The 21,274-nt window shown below is 41.2% G+C and overlaps 1 pseudogene; it reads right to left on the minus strand.

Annotated features, from left to right (window-relative positions):
• Positions 1-129: 129 nt before the first annotated feature.
• On the minus strand, positions 130-16,993 carry LOC134348731 (BCLAF1 and THRAP3 family member 3-like; annotated as a pseudogene).
• Between the last annotated feature and the right edge of the window lie 4,281 nt (positions 16,994-21,274).

Genomic DNA, 21,274 nt, shown 5'->3' on the forward strand with positions numbered 1-21,274 from the left:
ACGTGAAGACAGAGAGTGGGATTGGAAGGCTAAGTTGTGCCTGTTTTAATGCAAGAGAACTGATTGGAAAGGATGGTGAACTTAGAGCACTAATCAGCACATAGGAATATAATATTGCTGCAATAATGGTCAAAGGCACAGAATTGACATTAACAGGATTCCACCGTGGAGACCACTCCCTGCAGTAATAAGGGAGGATATCTCAAAGGTGGCAAAAAATCATGGGAATTAGCAAAAGAGTGAACTAGGACAGGATCCCGTCCTTTTTTGTACTGCGGACTAGTTTAATATTGACAATATTCTTGCAGGCCGGCCGGGGGGGGGGGGAGGTGCCCACGGACAAGAATCAGCAGTCAAATATGTTGGGTTTACCCCAAGAAAGACTACGAATGACGCATTAAGCCTTGTACATGTGTGTCCATGCCGATTTTTCTCTACAAATCGTTTGTGGCGATTCTGTTCGGGGGGGGGGGTTAATCATGACCAGAATATAGGCGATAAGTGGCTAATACACTCAATTTCATTTCTCGGAGGTTGTACCTAACTAATTTAATATTAAACACATAGCGCACATTTTCCTCGCATGAATATAGTGATAAGTCAATTATCAGGGGAAAAACACCAAAAGCTTGAAGTAAGTGTTGAATGAACTTCCAGTAGAAGTGGTAGAGGCAGGTTCGATACCTATCATTTAAAGAAAAATTGGATAGCTATATGGACAGGAAAGGAATGGAGGGTTATGGGCTGAGTAGAGTTGGATGAGCATAGTAGAGAGTAGGTGAGACTAGAAGGGCCAAGATGGCCCATTGTTTCTGTGCTGTAATTGTTATATGATTATACAAGTCACTTATAAGTCAACAGCATCATAACATTTTAAGTAACATTTGGATATTAACCACACATCACATATTTTCCCCATATGAACATATAAAATCATTGCAACACACCAATATCGCTGAATCAGTGGGAGCCCTCAGCTTGTTTCCCTGCAACAAGACGGGAGGCAGTTGATACTCAAAGGGATTTCCTTATGTCCAGCCTATTCTGCAATTTGCATTTTTCGTTGCATTCATTGCAAAAAACTCTGCTTTGCAGCGATATGATGTTGGAAATGGAAGCAACATTTCCAGTGCTTTCGTGGCTAGCTACAGGGTATTCAGCCTTAGCTTTTGATTGGAATGCCGGCAGAGATGTTATGTCAAACATACTTTTCAGCCCACCGTCAATTTGCAAGACTTGGAAGGAGTAGGATCTCCTTCCCGCGCTGACATGGATGACGCGCGGGTCATGACTTCGTGTGTGTTCAAACTCAACAGTGAATGACAGTGAATGAGGAAAGGTGTGAGCTCACATCGCCAAATCATATTGTTTCCTTGACGAACCAGTAGCACATGCTTTGCAATAAACCCATGGATAAGGATCGCTGACCTAGGAGAAGCAAATTGCAAGTAAACCAGTATTTGAAGAGTCTTTCAAAAAGAAATTTGTGAGATTCCCAGGCCAATGGACACCTGTAAGGGTCAAATTGTACCCATGGAGTCCTGACATTAGAGGGTTCCCTTTCAAATAAAAGAATATTATGAAGGCCTTCATGAATATAGAGGATGGGTAGTGATGGAGTGATAAGGGAGTAGGCCTTCCGGAGGTACTCACGTAGAGAGGCCAATAAAGAAAGTAGAGAGCAAGGAATGGGGAATTGCCCTATTTGTTCTTAAATACAGTGAAATGAGAATATAGGGCCAGAACAAGCACCTCAATAAAATAATTTTATTCTTCTATGTACTATTGCCATCCTTTTACTAAAATATTTGCAGCGTACAGAAAATATTACTTATTGTAGTCTGCAGTAGATTTTTTATAATGTAAAGATTTGCAGGACTGTCAAGATAGGAGTCAAGACTTACATCTAAAATGTGTGCTCAAACTGCAGTGTTTATTATTGGCAGAGCAAAGTTTTAAATAAAATCACCATCATAATTTTGGTGAATCTATACTGCAGCCTTTGACAGCGCAATGGACATAGACAGCATAGATCCGAAAGATTAGGCATTATTCACTTTAATCTCTACTACTTTGAACAAATCAATGAAAAAAAGATCCACCTAAAATCTGCCATTCAGAAATACACTTCAATTGTTCCAAGACCCAGACAGGTCCCTATGGGAATGGGATTAAAGCGCCAGCTCTAATCTGTTTCACCTAGCAGTATTCAATCACCAACCAGGACCAAAACTAAAATGCAATTTTATAACAATTCTGAAGAACACACACATTATGATGAAAGAATAATTTCTATTATGCAGTATCTTAAGGATTTCATAATCAGTAATGCCATCAATTACCAACAGTTGTGCCACCATTAAATGGAAAATATATAGAATACCACTTCTTGCAAACAATTTTTTAAAAACGATGCAATAATGCATGTCCGACCTTTAATTTGGTGCACCAAAGTGACCTATCTCCTGACAAATTCTCCTGAAGAGATATTCGGGTTAGCCTTTCAATGATCATTCCATATGTGCTCAAAAACACATGATGAAACTCATCTCGTTTCTTGCCAACACTAACCAAATCCCGAGGACGTTGAGTCTCTCTGAAGAATCACTTGACGTAGGCCTGGAGGAATCCGATATACAAATTCACAGCTAAATATTTATGACTGACCAAGAGCAAAAATACAAATAAATAAAAAAAAAAAATATATATATATACACACACACACAAATATAAAAATTCATAATTAATTTTTTTTTAATTTATTTCTATAAAATTAAAAGTTTCAGGCGGTGCTACTTGTTTGAAGAAGACGCACATGACTATTTCAAACTTCAATATTTCTTAACCAAGTTAATCGCCTAGACAAGGATTATTTCAGTAATCACTGACGGAGAAGAGCCACTAGCAAAATCGAGTGCCCTTAAATTTTACTCTATCAGTGTCTTCTACAGAGCAGTTCCAGAAATTGCTTATTTCTGGAAAAAAATAATGATTTACCAAGCAGTTCAGGCTGACTCAGCTAAATCAGCTGTCCTGGACCACCTTAACTTGTCTCTTCTTATTCCTACAGCTAGCATCGAGAAAAATGTTGTCAACAATAAAGGCTCAATAAAATTGGCAAGAAGTTAGTGCCAAAAGAAAAAAGGATTTATTAAGCAGCTAAAATACAGGCCAACCTGTGTAACATATTTTTATAGGATGCACAGGTAGTCAACCTTTACAATATTCTGCTTATTGCAAGTTTAAATTTATCAACTTGATGACTTTGGGATTCCAATTAAAATTCTTACCATCTCACTGATTAACTTAAATAAATTTAGTTTTTCTTTAATCAAGCACTTTGTGGAACTTTTCTTGCACAAAATCTATAATTTGTCAAACACTGTCACTCATTTACATTCAAAGCAAGTCAAAAAGTAGCAAATGCAAACTTTAAGAATCATTTTCGTACCTTATATAGTGATCTGGACTTGGTTTCCTTAAAGTCTTCTTCTCAGACAACTCCTGCACATACTACATAATTTAACATGACTACACAAACAAGCCATTTAAAGAAGAGTTTCTACTTATTTTCAAATTGATTGTGCAAGAAAATAAGAACATTGATTTTATTAGTTTTAGCCTGTGTCAGAAAATGCCACTATTTAATATGTAAAACTGAGGCTGAATATAAAGAAATTTCACACTGAATACTCCATTGAATAGGAATTAAAATTCAACTTTCATGTGCTACTAATGTTTTTGAATGTTCCCTCAGAACAGCTTTGATTAATTCAGTTAATCTTCCATTTTAAACATATTGGTGTTCATCTGCTTCTTTCCACTGTATCAAAGTTAATGTGACAAAAATGCAGGCTCAGTTCATTTCCATCAACTGAGTAGAATTTTCAGATGTTCACTTTGTATTCTAACAATGAATCCTCCTGTAAACACTGACACATAGGCAGCTAGGATTAATGTATAACAGCTTTATCCAGATGACAGAATCCAACGGCATGATGTACAAGTGCAGAGAGGTCATCTGCTGAAACATTTACTTCAGTATTTGACTGGTAAATAATTAAGAAAACAGGCTTTAGGAAAGTTTGTTTGAATCATTCAAATGAAAAGTTGATTTACTTTTGGAAGTTATTTTTAAGATAAAATAGTATTTTGAAAAAAAAAACTATTGCTGGCTTGGGAGAAACAGCTGACCTTAGATCCCATGTTATCCAAATTTCTCCACTGCTGGTGTTTTGATCAACCATGGTTGCACAAGGTAGGCTCATCTCGAAAATACAACAGGGCATAAAAGAAAATAGCGGAAGAATGGGTGCATAGATTCAGTAAAGGCCTGCCCGCAGAAGGCAGCGTCACAGCAGATGAAGCTAATGCATGCTGAATGTTGGTGACTAGTAGTAGGTGTTCCATAGGGATCTGTTCTGGGACGCCTCCTCTGAGTTTTCAAAATGACTTGGATGAAGAAATGAAGAGCTGGGTTATTAAGTCTGCAAATTGTGCAAGAACAAGAGGCATCTTGGGGCCCAAGTACATAGATCCCTCAAAGTTGCTGCACAAGTTGCTGGATTGGACAGCATACCTAATGGAGAAATGTTAAATGAGCTTTTGTCTTTTGAGCGATGAAGGATGACCGACAACTTGATGGTGGTGTATAAGACTGTGGGAGAAACAGACAGAGTTAACAGCCAGCATTTTTTCCCTCAGGGCACCAATGGCCAATACCAGAGGATATTTGTTCAAGATGAATGGAGGAAAATTCAGGAAAAGATGTCAAAGGTAAGGTTTTCATTTTGAACAGAGAGCGGTCAGGTGACCTGAATGCATTGCTGAGGGTGATGGTAGAGGCTGATACAATAAGGATGTTAGATAACCAGATAGATATCAGAAAATGGAGGGTTGTGGGCTGTGTAGGAAGGAGAGATTCGTTGTGGAGTAGGTTTATATTGCTTGGCACAAGTGGAAGGGTCCGTGCTGTGCTAAATTGTTCAATGTTTTATCATCACATACGAGTCCGGTGGTGGAAAGTTTGACATAAATGGCTAAGACTGATCAACAATTTAACTGTTATTCTATGCAGCCACCACAATGCTATCAGGAAGGCAAGTTGTTCTTTCACTGAATTCTTCTGGTGCATGCCCTTGCTGTGTAAGACATTTTAATTTTCTTCTTCAAAATGTTTTGCAATTCCATTAACAAGTCTACACTACACAAATCTGGATGAAGTAAATGCAAGAGAATACATAATCGATAGCCAGAAATCTCACTTCAGAGGTATAGCATAGCATAGCATGGGTAGAGGAACATATAAAGCCAACATTAGTTTCTTCATGTACAGTGCAAATCATATGCCTTCCACCTTCCTGCTTTTTTTAAGTTCCAAAATCAGCTGGATACATTCTTCAATTCGTCTGCCATTGTGCTTTACATCTGTACATTCAGCCATGAACTGAAACTTCAGTTAAATATGATTCACCATTCTGAATTTGGAGGCTTCACTTTGAAATACCTAGCTCCATATCATCTTGCTTGCTTTGAAAATACTTCAGTAAACGATAGCTTGAAATCTGGGTAAGGAGCAGACACAGAAGTTATCTTTAAAGAAACAGGTTTCATGCTGTGATCCACATCAAGAGAAACAACTATGCAATCCTAGACTCAAAGGCATTGATGCTGAATATGAACTCTTGATCAGTAGTACGGTTTTGGATTTATTTTCTGAACTGCATAAAAATACCAGTTGATTTACAAAGTACAAAGAAAAAATTTCCTCAATTGCTCGAGTCTTGAAGGTTGTTATGATGCGTCTGAGAAATGCAAGTTCCATTTAGTACTTCCATTTGAATAAAACAATTCATAGGTTGCTCCTTTCTCTCACAAATAATTTCACAATATAAATTCTGGTTTAAGTAAAGAACTCTTGTTTGTTGAAAGTGCCATTTCATTGGCAAAATTAAGGTTTATTAATTTTACTGTATCCTCGTATTGAAGTACAAGTCATTGTAATGCATGGCAAGGGGGATGTTGCACTAGACTGCTACACAAATTTGCTGTCTGTTCCCAGAAATTTTTCAAAATAGGCTGCCCTTTGTAGTCTTCATTTGGATCATGACAAAAACTAAATTTATCCAACATCACGCAGTTTCTTTGATAACCAATAAAATAGATCACGAGGAGAAATAGAAAGATCAAACATAGAACGTAATTCAGGCAACATTAAAAATTCTTTGCTTTGAAGAGATTTGTCTCTTTACAGGCAGCCACAAAACAAAGCAACTCAAAAGAACCCATAAAAAGACCAACAAACACCCAATGTGCAAGAAAAAAAACAAACCATGCAGGCAATAAAGTAAGCAAGTAGCATTTAGCAATGAAAATAAGCCCTCAGACACGAAGCCTGGAGCAGGCCACAGCCTCAGCTTAGCACACAGCGGTGAAATGTTGTGGTGCCTGGGGCAGGCCACAGCCTCAGTGCAGTGAAGAGTGAAGTAAACATCACAGTGGAGTGTGCAGAACTGACCCGACCTTTGCCTCTGGTCTTGACACCCTGCTTTTTCAATCCATCTGGCACTATCTTCAGATTGTCCAAACATTTGGGTCGTTCCTCGTTCTGGGCCCAGTTGCATCGATATGCTCTGGACAGAGTATTTAGCTCGAAACCAAATATCTGCTATTTTAAGAGCACAGATTTTTCATTTATTTTGTAAGTTGGACAGAGCTGTTGCCCAATCTATCAAAACCTGTAGAAGCAAAACTGCTTGATATTCAAGAGATCTTCAGTTACTTTTTATATTGAGTTGGGCTTCTTTATCCAAAAGGGCTGCCATTATGCAAGGAGAGACTCGAAGAAGCCAAATATATATGTTATCCTTTGGTGTTTTTCATTGCTTGATTGCACAACAATTATATTTTCTGTATGCAAATAAAATTCTTAGTGCTTAGAATCCAACTGCTTGGTAAACATTCAGGAAAAGGCAACATGCTGATGTTCCTTATTATGCATGAATTTCTTCCGACTTTTCTCTTTTGGTGGAGAATAACGGCTTTGTGTAGAACTTTTTTGGAATTAAAAAAATGAGAGCTTCTAGCGTCCCAATTAGAAAAATCAATTAAGGTATGATAAGCTTTCCTGTATCAAGTACAGTCGAAGGCATAGTTTGCATTCTGATTTTCCATTTCAATTTTCATTTGGTAACAGTCTGCTTTCTGTGAGGAAAGAAAGGTACTTAGAAAAAATTCAAGCCATTAGACAGGTACTGAAAAAGAGGCATGAAATTTCTCTATTCAGCCTCATGTGATCAAAGAATGTAGGACAATACCTGTATTTGTTCACAGTCTTCTTCATGTCTAACTTGATGGTCAAGGATTCAGTTGTATGGTCTTTCTCATTATTAGCAACACAGTGTGAAGCTTCCATGTGATAAGACCCATGGTTTGATCGCTTAGGAGTGCGAGTATCATCACGCTGGTCCTTAGGACGGCTTCCGAACTCCTTTCTCCCTTCCACTCGCCCCCTGGTGGCCGAGGTTGCTGTATATCTGGGGCTCACTTCTTTCTTGCCTGCTCGTGGAAACCTGTCGGAGTAATGCTCAGGAACAAGATACTTGCTCGACGCAGAGTAGTGACCCTCTTTGTTTGCATCAGTACCCGACCTCCGGCTGCTATATTGTTGAAAACGACTCACCTCTTTAGCACTCAAGGAGCCAGTCGTATATTCTTTATCTTTACTTGAGTATCTTTGCTGTCTTTCACTAGAAAAGCTATGGTGGTGCTCAGAAGATGAGTGCATTTCAGGATACTTCTGTGAATGTGCAAACCCACTCTTTACTTGCACAAACTCTTCAAAGCGATCACTGTCACTATACCAGTTTCTTGACACATCTCTTAATACGTGCATTTTCAGAGTCATTGTATAATGCAGAAGTGTAGGGTTTTTTATTATGAGGCATTTTCTCTCCCTCTCCATTTTAAATCTTGTTCATGATCTACTGCCTCAAGCTTTCCTGGCACCCAGCCTCTTCCAGATGCTTCTCTGTACCCTTTGACATCATTATCCTCAGGATACCTGTGTTGACATAAAGCAGTTTACACTTGCAGTAGAGAAGAGAAGGAGAATTACATTCTGATTATTTGAAGTACATTTGGGAGCAATGCCTTGAAAGCAGTGAATTGCCAGGTTACAAGTTTAACCCTTTATCCTTCTGAAAGCCACACCGCGCTATGCCAAGGCATAGCTTGTAGCCACCAATTTGCTCTATTTCAAAACAACTAAAGAGTTGATCATTTATATAAACCTATGTTCTTACTTTCAGATTAGGACAAAGGGTTTTCCCCAATTTCAAACCCTCAACTAAAAATGAAAAACAATTTATAACGTTGAAGCTCTATATCAAAACATAATATCCTTAATGGTTCAATCCCAATACCTCTTCTGGTAGGAGCTCCTTTCCAGAAACTCTTCAGACCGTCTTCCAAGAGACCGTAAAGAACTTGAGTGCCTTTCCTCATGTAAACTGTGACTTCTGAAAGCCTTCAGGGTCACGCCACTTTCTGCACCGGCATAAGAGGTGGTACTAGGTCGATCATAACAATTGGATTGTGAATCACCTCTAACAGTCTTTGACTTTTCATCAGACCATTTGTAACGAGTCAAGATTTCTGCACTCTGATTATAATGCTGGTCGTCGTGGTCATTACGCCATACATCACGATCATGGTGACGTTCACTGTGGCCATGGTGACGATCACATGTGACCATGATGCCATTCATGGTGCCAGTCACTGCTCTCATGACGCTCATCATGATCATGGTATGGATTTTCTTCAGCAGATCTTGAAAGAAGGGTATGAGATCGATTTTTTCTTCTCTCTCCTCTGGGTAAAAGTTTCTCCCTTAACGCATTAGATGGATTCCATTCTTCTTGCAATTGGGGAAGGTACTGTACCTATACTCAAAAACTTTATAATGAATGTTACCATATTGTGCAACTTCTGATCTTGATTCTGCAGTCCCTGCTTCATTCCATTTATACCTGTTGTCCCCTCCACTGTGCAGGTCTTCCTGAGCTTTGACTGAATCCTCTTGACTCACTATTATGCGACGGATAAAATGGTCTCACAACATTGTATTCTTGGCTCCGTCCACAGTCTGGCGAGATTAACCTACAATGATTTGGAGAAGATGGGATATTTTGGTACAACTTAAAAATACAACAAAAATGAAGTCCCTCACTCCATTTTTAAGTTCTTTTTAGCAGAAAGATTAATTCTCACTTTTGGGTTATACTATACAATCACATACCAAAAATGATAATGATGCAATTGAAATCCAGAAACATTAAAACAAGGTAATAGGTTTTATTGGAAATACCAACAGCACAAACTAATTTTAAGGACTATGATCCTTGACTTGGATTTGATAATTGGTCAAATGTCTGCAATTTTCATACCCAGATGGTTATTGTCAATCAAGCCTGCACATTTTTACTGGGCAGCATTACTTAACTTGAAGTTGCAATCACTGGGAAGAATATATTCAACAATAATAGTTACTGCCATATAAAAGTGGAATAATCAAAACACTTTTTCTGCTCCACTCAAAAGAGAAAAATTCTAATGCTTCTTCTGAATACATGACATGTGTTTAAACATATAATTCAAAGTTGGAGCCACTGGCTAACACACAAAATAAACTGCCACAACAGGAAATTAGAGCACATGATCAAAGGTGCCAAACTCTAAGGCTGAAGTTTTTGTTTCACACCAACCACACAGACAAGATCCAAAAATATTGTTGCACTATTTCTTCAGAGAAAAATAACAGCTGAACCAACAAAGGACTTTGCCATTGAATTTTAACACTTTCAATTTTGAGAGTTCTCAAACAGCAATTACAGAAACAAGCATGGAGATATCTACTTCAGTTGCAACTTTCAAATTTGTGCAATCTAAGTGCAACTTAAATATAAAAGGTTGCCTTCATTTGAGGAATGCAACTTCAAGTTCAAGTTTAATTGTTAATCAACCATGCACATGAACACAGCCAAACAGCCAACACAGCCTGTTCTCCAGGCCTAGGTGCAAACACAACACAACAGTCACACGAAGCACATATAGTTCCCGATCAGCAGTAAAACACAATCACAAAAAAAAATCTTCCAAGTCCCTGAGTGTCATAGTGGTGCATGGGGTGCTGTCCCAGAACCTCAATTCTGCAAGTACACGTGATGCTAATGCAGCTGCAGACTAATGCAATCCAGTTTGTCTTCCACCAAGGGAACATTGGATGGTCGCACTGATGAGAAGGGCCAATCCCCACCTGCGCCACACTGCCTCTGGCATCTGCAATAGACGACGCTGCAGCAGGTGGGCCCAGTCAGTGCAATTCACGAACCCATACCATTGTTCTCGCCAACAACAGTGAACCAGACTTGCAATATTCTTCATTGATAATGTCCAACAGGGTCTTAGATTTATAAGAATAACATCCAAGACAATTGTAACCCTCGGGTCACTCAGGTTCGGCCAGCCCGTGGTGACATTTAGGGGAAAACAGCCTCTGGGCCCCGCTAAACTGAGAAATCCATTGTATAGGAATGTATGTGTGATGTGTTGCCCAGTTACAAATCCGCACCGCAAAATATCAAACAGTACACAATATTCAATTAAACGACTGAGCTTTATAATTCTTAATTTGACTATATGGTTAGTAAAGAAACAAAAAAAAAAGGGCCCATTCTCATGAAACTGCGCATCGTTGGAGTTCACTGTTCGTTCATTTGTTCCCGTCGACCTCCAAGTGTAGCCGGCCCTGGACCCTCGCTCCTGAGATTACTCCGGCCCGGTAGTCTACCAACTCTCTCCATTCGTGTCCTCTCTCTCTCTCTCTCCAGCACTCTCCGATGAAAAACCATGAAATCCCGGCTCCCAGACACACAAGAAAGAACATCCCCTCATTGGCTAACGTGCTCGTTATCTCTAGTCATAACCCAAAATTGCTGCTACAGAGAAACCATTACCTCAGCAGTGGAACATTACATAGAAGCCATTACATTAGCCTTAGCAGTAAAATCTTACAGCGCATTACACTTTGTTGGACAGCGCATCACTATCGCCACCACTACCGCACACTGTGTGAAACCTTCCTCCTTGGGTGGATTAGCATCAATATGGTTCACAGCAAGTCTGGTTCTGCCACTATCCATCGGCTCACTGATGGGGTGGACGCTGTACCTGCTGTACCTGAAATCCAGCAGTATCTTGCAATCGCAAAAACCTTTGTTTGAGGAAGAAATGACAGCCAAGTCTCATATTTTCCCTTCATTTATGCTGTCTCTCCTGGGATTCCAGAAATAATCATCCCACAAAGTACCTATTATTTTATAGAGGAGTTGAATTAAATATGCCGGCTCCTCAATCCTCAGAAAGCACAGGGAAGAGCATCTTATCCTTTAAGTTTATCTTTGGAACATCTATTTTTGTCAATGAAATCATCATTCAGAGCCCTTGTGAAGATGCTACTTACTGAATTGTGAATTTGTTCCTATATAGTGCAACAAGAATGTATTCAATAACAAAGAAAGGAAGATGCATATTGATTAGCTGGGTGAATACTCCTTTTCCCATTTGTCCTTCGATGTGGAAGACGACACTGATTTAATCAAACATTTGGAATCTTTCTGCAATACATCTTCTAGTCCCAAGAACTTCAATGAAAGAGAAGGGACACGTTAGGTTTACATATTGTCCCACACTGATGCTTTGCACCTCAGATTTGCTTTTGGACTACAACCATTGAAGCTAACAGACAGAATTCCATTCAAGGTACAAAGCATTCAGTAAGTAGTTGGAGAGGCTTTTCAGAAACAGGAGGCAAATTTCATGCTGCTGAATGTGTTCTGGAAGCTGTGAAGTTGGTCCAGTTGAGTTTTTGATCTGTGATGGCCTCTACAATGGCACCAACTGTTGGGAAGAGGCTGATTGAGTTCTTTGATTGCCATTTCCTGACACTTAAATCGCAGGTACACCTACCCAAATCTTAGCATAAAAAGGCACATCATGAGGTTTCAGTCTCACACTAGAGGGAAGTTTACTGACAAAGCAGTTGAAGAATGTAAGAGCTGAAAAGTGTGCTCTTGGAAAGTATCACCAGCCCATCCAGAGAACCTGGAGGCAGAATGACTGCCTTTCAAAAGCACACAAGCCTCTGCTAACACCTGATAATCATGCAAAATCATTTCTCGTAATCAACAATGAGAACCTTGACCTATTTTCCTACCTCAAACTTTATCAAGTAGCAAAGTATACCTGCAACAAACCATCACCTAATACCACGTACGATGGAGATGAAAACTTGGGCCAATGTTTGCATTACTTGGCTACCTTCTGCACCCAGTGTTTCTTTAAAGATTATGAAATTTTACATGCAATCAAGCACAGGCAATATGCAATACAGCTATGTAAATGCAGACTTACAATACTGTCAGGGACCAAACCTCAGACAAGCCCCAAAGGTAGATTATTCAATCACAGGGAAAGATCAATTAGCATAACTATGAGATTAAGGCAAGGCATTATATAATGATAAACGTCAATGACGATTGAGCTTTACAATAGCAAACTTGGTCCTCTTAACCTCCCCACCCATCCTCCTCTGAGACACCCCAGTAGCTATAACCTCAACAAAAAAATGAATTTTATTCCATGCCCGTATATTTGTCAATCTCAACCCAGAGAGAGGGCTGTAATGTTCGGATGTTAATGTTAAGAGAGAACAAAGTTAATAGACAGAGATTAAATGGAATTCAGCTAAATTCACAGTGGAAGTGGGAAATCAAAAAGAGAAAGGAAATATCACACACACGTAAAATTAAGTTAACTGACTCATGTTTATTCTTCATTAAGTAATTTACTGACCATTCTCTTATCTCCAGATGTGGTTCTACCAAGACCCAACTTAATTTTAGAGATATCGTCACCACAATTCTTCGGCAATATTGGGAAAGCAGCGCCTCACCAATTATTTGCTGCACTTACACACCAACTTTCTGAAATGCACGCGTTTGAATACCAGCATTTGACTTTTACAATATTGTTTTTTTCCCTCCTGCTTGTATAGCAGCGACAAAGCAGGTAGAGCTGCTAGCACACAGCTCTAGCAATGCAGGTTCAATCCTGGCTACCAGTGTCTGTATGGAGTTGCATGCTGTACAGTCAAAACAACTTCAGCCCACGACATCCATGCCGACATTTCCTTTTAAACCACTTAATAAGCTCAGGACTTCACCAGAAAGAACATGACCATTTGCTACAACTGTCAGGGAGCCTGTCAACAACACACACAAAATGTTGGTGGAACACAGCAGGCCAGGCAGCATCTCTAGGAAGAGGTACAGTCGATGTTTCGGGTCAAGATCCTTCATCAGGACTAACGGAAAAAAGGGATAGTAACAGATTTGAAAGTGGGAGGGGGATGGGGAGACCCAAAATGATGGGAGAAGACAGGAGGGGGAGGGATGGAGCCAAGAGCTGGGAAGTTGACTGGCAAAAGGGATACAAGGCTGGAGAAGGGGGAGTATCATGGGACAGAAGTCCTTAGAAGAAAGAAAGGGGGAGGGGAGCACCAGAGGAAGATGGAGAACAGGCAAGGAGTTATTGTGAGGGGGAAAGAAAGAAAGAAAAATAAATAAATTAGGGATGGGGTAAGAAGGGGAGGAGGGGCATTAACGGAAGTTGAGAAATCAATGTTCATGCCATCAGGTTGGAGGCTACCCAGACGGAATATAAGGTGTTGTTCCTCCATCCTGAGTGTGGCTTCATCTCGACAGCAGAGGAGGCAGTGGATAGACATATCAGAATGGGAATGGGACGTGGAATTAAGATGTGTGGCCACTGGGAGATCCTCCTTCCTCTGGCGGACAGAGCATAGGTGTTCAGCGAAGCGGTCTCCCCAATATATAAAAGGCCGCACCGGGAGCACTGGACATAGTATATCACCCCAACCGACTCACAGGTGAAGTGTCGCCTCACCTGGAAGGACTGTCTGGGGCCCTGAATGGTGGTGATGAAGGAAGTAAGTGTAAGGGCATGTGTAGCACTTGTTCTGCTTACGAGGATAAGTGCCAGGAGGGAAATCGGTGGGAAGGGATGGGGGCGGGGGGGAAACGAATGCACAAGGGAATCACGTAGGGAGCGATCCCTGCAGAAAGCAGAAAGTGGGGGGGGGGGGGGAGAGGAGGAAGGAAGGATGTCCTTGGTGGTGGGATCCCGTTGGAGATGGCGGAAGCTACAGAAAATTATATGTTGGACACAGAGGCTGGTGGGGTGGTAGGTGAGGACAAGAGGAACCCTATCCTTAGTGGGGTGGTGGGAGGATAGGGTGACAGCAGACATATGTGAAATGGGAAAGATGCATTTGAGGGAAGACATCTAAAAAAGGAAGACATCTCCCTCATCCTGGAATGAAAAGGCTCATCCTGAGAGCAGATGCGGCGGAGACGGAGGAATTGAGAGAAGGGGATGGCATTTTTACAAGTAAAGGGTGGGAAGAGGAATAGTCCAGGTAGCTGTGAGCGTGAGAGCCTGTCAACAATTCAGGAATAGCTTCTACCCCATCATAGGACTTCAAAATACTCCATGAACACTACCTCATTATTCCTTTTCTTTTGCACTATTCATGATGTAATTTATAGCAGTTGTGTCTCTGCACTGTACTTCTGCAGCAAAATAACAATATTCACATCAGTATGGCCTCCACTACTTCAGAGAAACCAAATACAAATTGGTTAATTGCTTTGTGAAACACCTGGGGTTTGTCTGCAGGGCAACCCAGAACTTCTGTTGCCTGCCACTAATCCTACTCCCCCTCTGATCATTGGCTTCCTGCAATGTAGGAGCCCCCAAAACAAGTTTGAGGAACAGCATCAAATCTACTGCCTGCATGTTGAAGTGTTCTGGACTTACTGAACGCACCAACTTCCTGCAATTGAATTTCAGTTTGTATCAGCCACCCATCTGTGATATTGGCTCAGCTTGTTTGTTAGGTCCTCCTCTCTCCCGTCTTCCCCTTATGGCAGCAATAAACCCAGCCTGACCACTGGGTTACGTTTGCCTACTCTGCATTTCACAACTCTTTACCATGTGTATTTTCATTCTCTTGGTGCTCCCAAACACTCAGTGGCCAGATAAATCTGGTTTACAGCTCATCCCCATAGGCAAGCTGATTTTAGCCCATCAGAGACTCCCGCCTCCCCCACTTCCCTGTGCTTCTTTGAACAAACTGTTTTCTTACCAGCTCTGAAAAATGGTTTCTAAATCTAGAATGGCAGTTTTTTCTTTTACCATGTATGAAGCCAGACCTGCTCAATATTTTCAAGTTTCTATTTTTATTTTACATTTCCACATTCATATCTTTTTATCTGATTTAAGTTCACAAGACATAGGGGTAGAAATAGATCATCAAGTCTACTCTACCATTCAATCACGGTTGATCCTTAACGCCCTCCTCAGCCCTACTCCCTGTCCCTGGCCACCTCCTTGAAACCTCTGATGCCATGTCCAATCAAGAACCTATCAACCTCTCCCTCAAATACACCCGTCAACCTGGTCTTCACAACTGCCTGTGGTAATAAATTCCACAAATTCACTACATTCTGGCAAAAGAAATTTCTGTTTTAAATGGACACCCCTCTATCCTGAGGTTGTGCCCTCTTGTCCTAGACTCCCCCACTATGGGAAACATCCTTTCCACCGCTACTTTGTCTAGGTCATTCGAAAGGTTTCAATGAGATCTCCTCTCATCCTTATAATTTCCAGCAAGTAGACCCAGAGCCATCAAACGTTCCTCATATGATAAACCTTTCATTCCCAGAATCATCCTTGCGAACCTCCTCTAAACCCTCTCCTGTAAACATAACTTTGCTGGATCAAATAACGACAGCACAAAAAGATCGTTACTTATCTTCTTGCCCGTTTATTTCTTCGAGCTCAGCCAGCGAGTGAATTTGGACCCGACATCAGGGAAAGAACCTTTCTCATCTCCCCAGCGGTTCTACAAGTTCACTGCCCAATGTCAGAATTGTCAGAAGTTATAAGGCCACCAATACAAAAGAACGATCAGTTTGGTAACCATTTTGGTCAAGTTAATGGACTATTGATACAAAAGTACAATCAATTTGTTTAGACACTCCAGCCATCTTAATTAAAGAAAAGAATGTCCTACCTGGTTTGCTGGAGCCACAACTTAATTACAAAGATAAAAATGTCCGTCAAATTTATGCTTTAATTAAAAAAGGAATGTTCTGTCTAATTTCCATCAGGTACTGCTTTTTGTCAAAATCAAAAGGTGTGAAAAGCCCAGAGACATCTGATGTGGATCTGGGCAAACTTTAATTATCTTGCTCCAAAGAAGGCAGCTGTGAGGCATTATTCAAACACACTGCAGTCACAGACATAGTCAGTATAGGTTTCCCCCGCCATCCGAAGGTAGAGCGTTCCTATGAAACAGTTCGTAAGCCGGAATGTTGTAAAGTGAAGAAGCAATTACCATTTATTTATATGGGGAAATTTTGAGGGCATTCGCAGACCCAAAAATAACCTACCAAATCATGCCAAATAACACATAAAACCTAAAATAACAGTAACATAAAGTAAAAGCAGGAATGATATGATAAATACACAGCCTATATAAAGTAGAAATACTTTTCCACAATCATTGCCTGAACTGTTCTCCGTAGCGAAAATCGCACGCAAGCGCCGTCGGCAAAAACACGCACAAGCGCTCTCCAGTAACCTTTAAGCTATGAAGCTGCCAAATCATACCAAATAACACGGAAAAATACACAGCCGATATAAAGTAGAAATAATGTATGTACAATGTAGTATCACTTACGGGAATCGGGAAGACATGGAGCACGCTGATGATGGTGTGTTAGGCTGAGTCGTCGCAGGTTGGGGTGGTGCAGTGGCCCCACCTTCCGGGCAGCAAACCGATACCCATCCGCGAAGAATGCTGGGCTACAGTGGTAGCTGGGACGCACCCAACACATCTTTAAGAAAAAAGCCGAAATAAACAAGCTAATTAAATAGGTGCCACCCGATACATAAATGTCCACCCAGATCAGAGGCAACGCAATTGGCAATCGCCTCTGATCTGGGCCAACATTTACGTGCCAGGTGGCACCTAATTAATTAGCATGTTTATTTCGGCTTTTACCTTAAAGATATGCTGTGTGCCTCCCGGCTACCGCTGCATTCTCCGCGAATTGGTATCTGTCTGCGGCCTGGGGGTTGGGGTGGTGGGACACTGTGTTGTCATCTCATCATCGTCTGTTTCCATCAGGGTAGGCAGGTCACCTTCTCCTATGACTGCCTGCCTCGATGTCGAAGGTCGAGGTTCGTCGTCTGCTGTGGCTGATGTGGAAGGCTTGAAAAACGACACTATGCTTGCCTGCTGAGCCTCATGCATTTTTCTATCATACAGTTCTTTGTAAGGACTCAAACCATCTTGCAAATTTGCCCTAAACCGACGTACCCTTTCAAAATTAAAGTCGTACTTTATCGTTACTCATTCGGTTTCAATTGTTATCCTTTCCTCTTCATCTATCAGTTCTTGGTCATGGGATGCCAAAACCTCCAAAACATCATCTTCGTCAACTTCCACAAGTTGTCCTTACTTCGTTCACCACGATTGAAACGCTTCATTATGTCTCGTTTTACGCTAAGTGTAACACCTTTACCAGCTCTTTCAGGCTTTTCTGATACCTTAGAACTCACCTTGCAAATGGCTGCTCACAGGCATGTGTTTAAGCAATGCCGGCTAGAATGCCATTCCAAATCCGGGGGAGAGCGGCTGATTTTTTCGCGCGCTGCTTTTTTCGTAACAGTGAAAACACTTTCTGTTAGCGAAAACAGGGAACGAATGTAGGTCTTTCGTAACAGTGAGGTTTCGTAAAGCAAACGTTCGAAAAGCAGGGGACACCTGTATTTAATTCATTGTTTACAGGGATCTTGAGAACCCCCCCATTCCCTTAAACGTTATAAGACACTGTTGAGGCTTCGCCTCGAGTATTGTGAACACTTTTGGGCTCCTTGTCTAAGAAAAGATGTGCTAGCATTGGAGTGATAAAGCCTCAGCATCACATCCCTGCTCTTGTCTTCTAGACCTCTTGAAATGAATGCTGTTTCTGTTGCCTTCCTCACCACCGACTCTACTTGCAAGGTAACCTTTAGGGCAGGGGTCCTCAACTTTTTTTGCACCATGGACCAGTTTAATATCGACCGGGGGGGGGGGGAAAGAGTAGGGTTGCCCACTTTCTCACTGTGTTTACCCTGAGAAAGACTACAATGACCATGAAGCCTTGCGCGGGGCACCTGTGTGTGCATGCGTAACCGCGCATACATGCCGTACGCATGCGTGTGCCTGTATTCTTTTCTACAAATCGGTTTTGCCGATTCTGCTCAGTGAAACTATACTGTACATACATTATTTCTACTTTATATAAGCTGTGTATTTATCATATAATTCCTGCTTTTACTATATGTTAGTGTTATTTTAGGTTTTATGTGTTATTTGGTATGATCTGGTGGGTTAGTCTTTGGGTCTGGGAACGCTCAGAAAATTTTCCCCATATAAATTAATGGTAATTGCTTCTGTGCTTTACGCCATTTCGGCACGAAAGGTTTCATAGGAATGCTCTACCTTAGCGGGGGAAGTACGGGACAAGGGCGGTCCCGCATGGGACGAACCAATTTAACCCAATATACGGGATGTCCCAGCTAATTCAGGACAGCTGACAACTCGGGGTGGGGGGGGGGGTAATCTACAACCGGAATATAGGTGATAAGTCAACTATAAGTCACTTATAAGTGGCTAATACACTCAATTTCCTTTCTAAAAGGGTTTATCTAACGAATTTAATAAACACACAGCGCATATTTTCCTCGCATGAATATAGTGATAAGTCAATAGCATCTTAATATTTTAAGTAACGTTTGGATATTAAACACACAGCACATATTTTCCTCGTATGAACATATAAAATCATTGCAACACACTAATATCACTGAAACAGTGGGAGCCCTGGGCTTGTTTTCCTGCAACAACACGGTCCCATCGAGAGGTGATGGGAGACAGTGATACTCAAAGGGGGTTCCTTATGTCCAGTCTATTACGCAACTTAGTTTTCGTTGCATTCATTGCAGAAAACTCCGCTTCGCAGAGATATGTTGGAAATGGAAGCAACGTTTTCAGTGCTTTCGTGGCTATCTCAGGATACTTAGCCTTGACTTTGATCCAGAATGCCAGCAGAGATGTTATGTCAAACATACTTTTCAGCCCACCACCATCTGCAAGCTCGAGGAGTTGATCTTCTTCCCAACACGACATGGATGACGTGTACGTAATGACCTCACGTGTGTTCAAGTTCAACAGCAGGTGTGACAGGGAATGAGGAAAGGTGCAGCTGACTCATATCATTTCATATCGCCAAATCATATCGTTTCCTTGCGGCCCGGTGGTTGCGGACCACCGTTTTAGGGTGTTTTGCATAAAGGCTCCCAAGTCCCCTTGCATTTGAGATTTTTGGATTTTCTCCCCACTTAGAAAATAGTCTGCACATTTATTTCTACTATCAAAGTGCATCACTATGGATTTTCCAACATTGTTTTCCATTTTCCACTTTCTTGCCCTTTCCCCTAATCTGTCCAAGTCCTTCTACAGCTTACCTGTTTCCTCAACACTACCTGCCCCTCCAACAATCTTCATATCATCTGCAAACTTGGCATCAAAGCCATCTATTCCATCATTTAAATCATTGATATAAAGCATAAAAAGCAGCCCCAACACCAACCCCTGCAGAACACCACTAGTCACTGGTAGCCAACCAGAAAAGATCCCTTTATTCCCACTCGCTGCCTCCTACCAATCAGTCAATGCGCTAACCATGCCAGTAACTTTCCTGTAATACTTGGTAAGCAACCTCATGTGTGGCACCTTTTGACAAGCAGTTATGGAGGTTCATTATAGACTTGTAAACAAAAAAAATTACCAAAAATTTCCACTTGAGAAACCTAACAGGAGTTTTAATGATTTCAAAAATTGTGGAACGTTTGAGAGTGAAAGAGGGGAGGTATTAGATAACAATTTAAAACTGCTTCTGTTGTAAATGAGTTGGGTTCAGAAAATGCCTTTACATTGAGCTTCTTGGGAGTTTTGGCGTTTTCAAGTTACTGAAATATGATATGAATTTCGAGCAGCAGCCAATCTTAGATCCGAAGTGCGAGAAGATGTAGCTCACTCAGGTTTGTTGACTAAATACATAAGGCAAGAACTCGCGACAGTTTGGTGTTTTGAAGTCGGCCAATCAGTGATCAAGATTGATTGACAAGAACAAATTAAGACAGGGGTAAGTAGAGTAGCCATTGTGCAGCAGTGATTGTAAGGCTTTGGCAAGGTAAGGTTTCAGCGAAAAGCTGTAGTTAGATCTTCCACCCCACCCCCACAGTTTTTTTTTAAATTGATTTTCCTTCCTTACATTTGCTCAGTTTGAACAGCAGGGATGCCGGGCAGGATAGTGGAATGCTCTTCTTGGGGGATGTTGGAAGGCAGGGAAATATCCAGTGTCCCTGATGACTTCACCTGCAACAAGTGTATCCAGCTGCAGCTTCTAACACTCCACATTAAGGAGCTGGAGCTAGAGACTAGATGAGCTCCGGATCATTCGGGAGGCTGAAGGGCTGATAGATAGGACATATATAGAGGTAGTCACACCCAAGGTGCAGGACACAGTAGACTGGGTGATAACGGGAGAGTCGTTAAACAGCCAGTGCAAAGTACCCTTGTGGCCATCCCCCAAAACAACAAGATATACCAATTCGGATACTGTTGGTAGGATGACCTTGCAGAGGAAAGTCACAACAATCAGGCCTCTGGCACCAACTGCTGGTGAGTCAGTATCATGGCAAAAACTACACCATGAAGACAAAAGAAAACTCCAAGCAAATCCACGAAAAAGTTATTGAAAAGCACAAGACAAGAGATGGACAAGAAAATTTTAAAGTCCTTGGAGTACAGGCAAGTAAATAATCAACAAATGAAAAGAATATGGCACAGCTGTCAATCCACTTAGAGCAGGCCATCCTCAAAAACTGAGTGACAATGCAAGAAGGAAATTAGCGAAGGAGGCTACCAAGAGACCTATGACAACTCTGGAGGAGTTACAAGCTTCAGTGGCTAAGATGGGAGAGACTGCGCATACAACAACTGTTACCCAGGTGCTTC

This window comes from Mobula hypostoma, chromosome 6 (genome assembly GCF_963921235.1).
Source record: "Mobula hypostoma chromosome 6, sMobHyp1.1, whole genome shotgun sequence".
In the NCBI taxonomy this organism is placed as follows: domain Eukaryota; kingdom Metazoa; phylum Chordata; class Chondrichthyes; order Myliobatiformes; family Myliobatidae; genus Mobula; species Mobula hypostoma.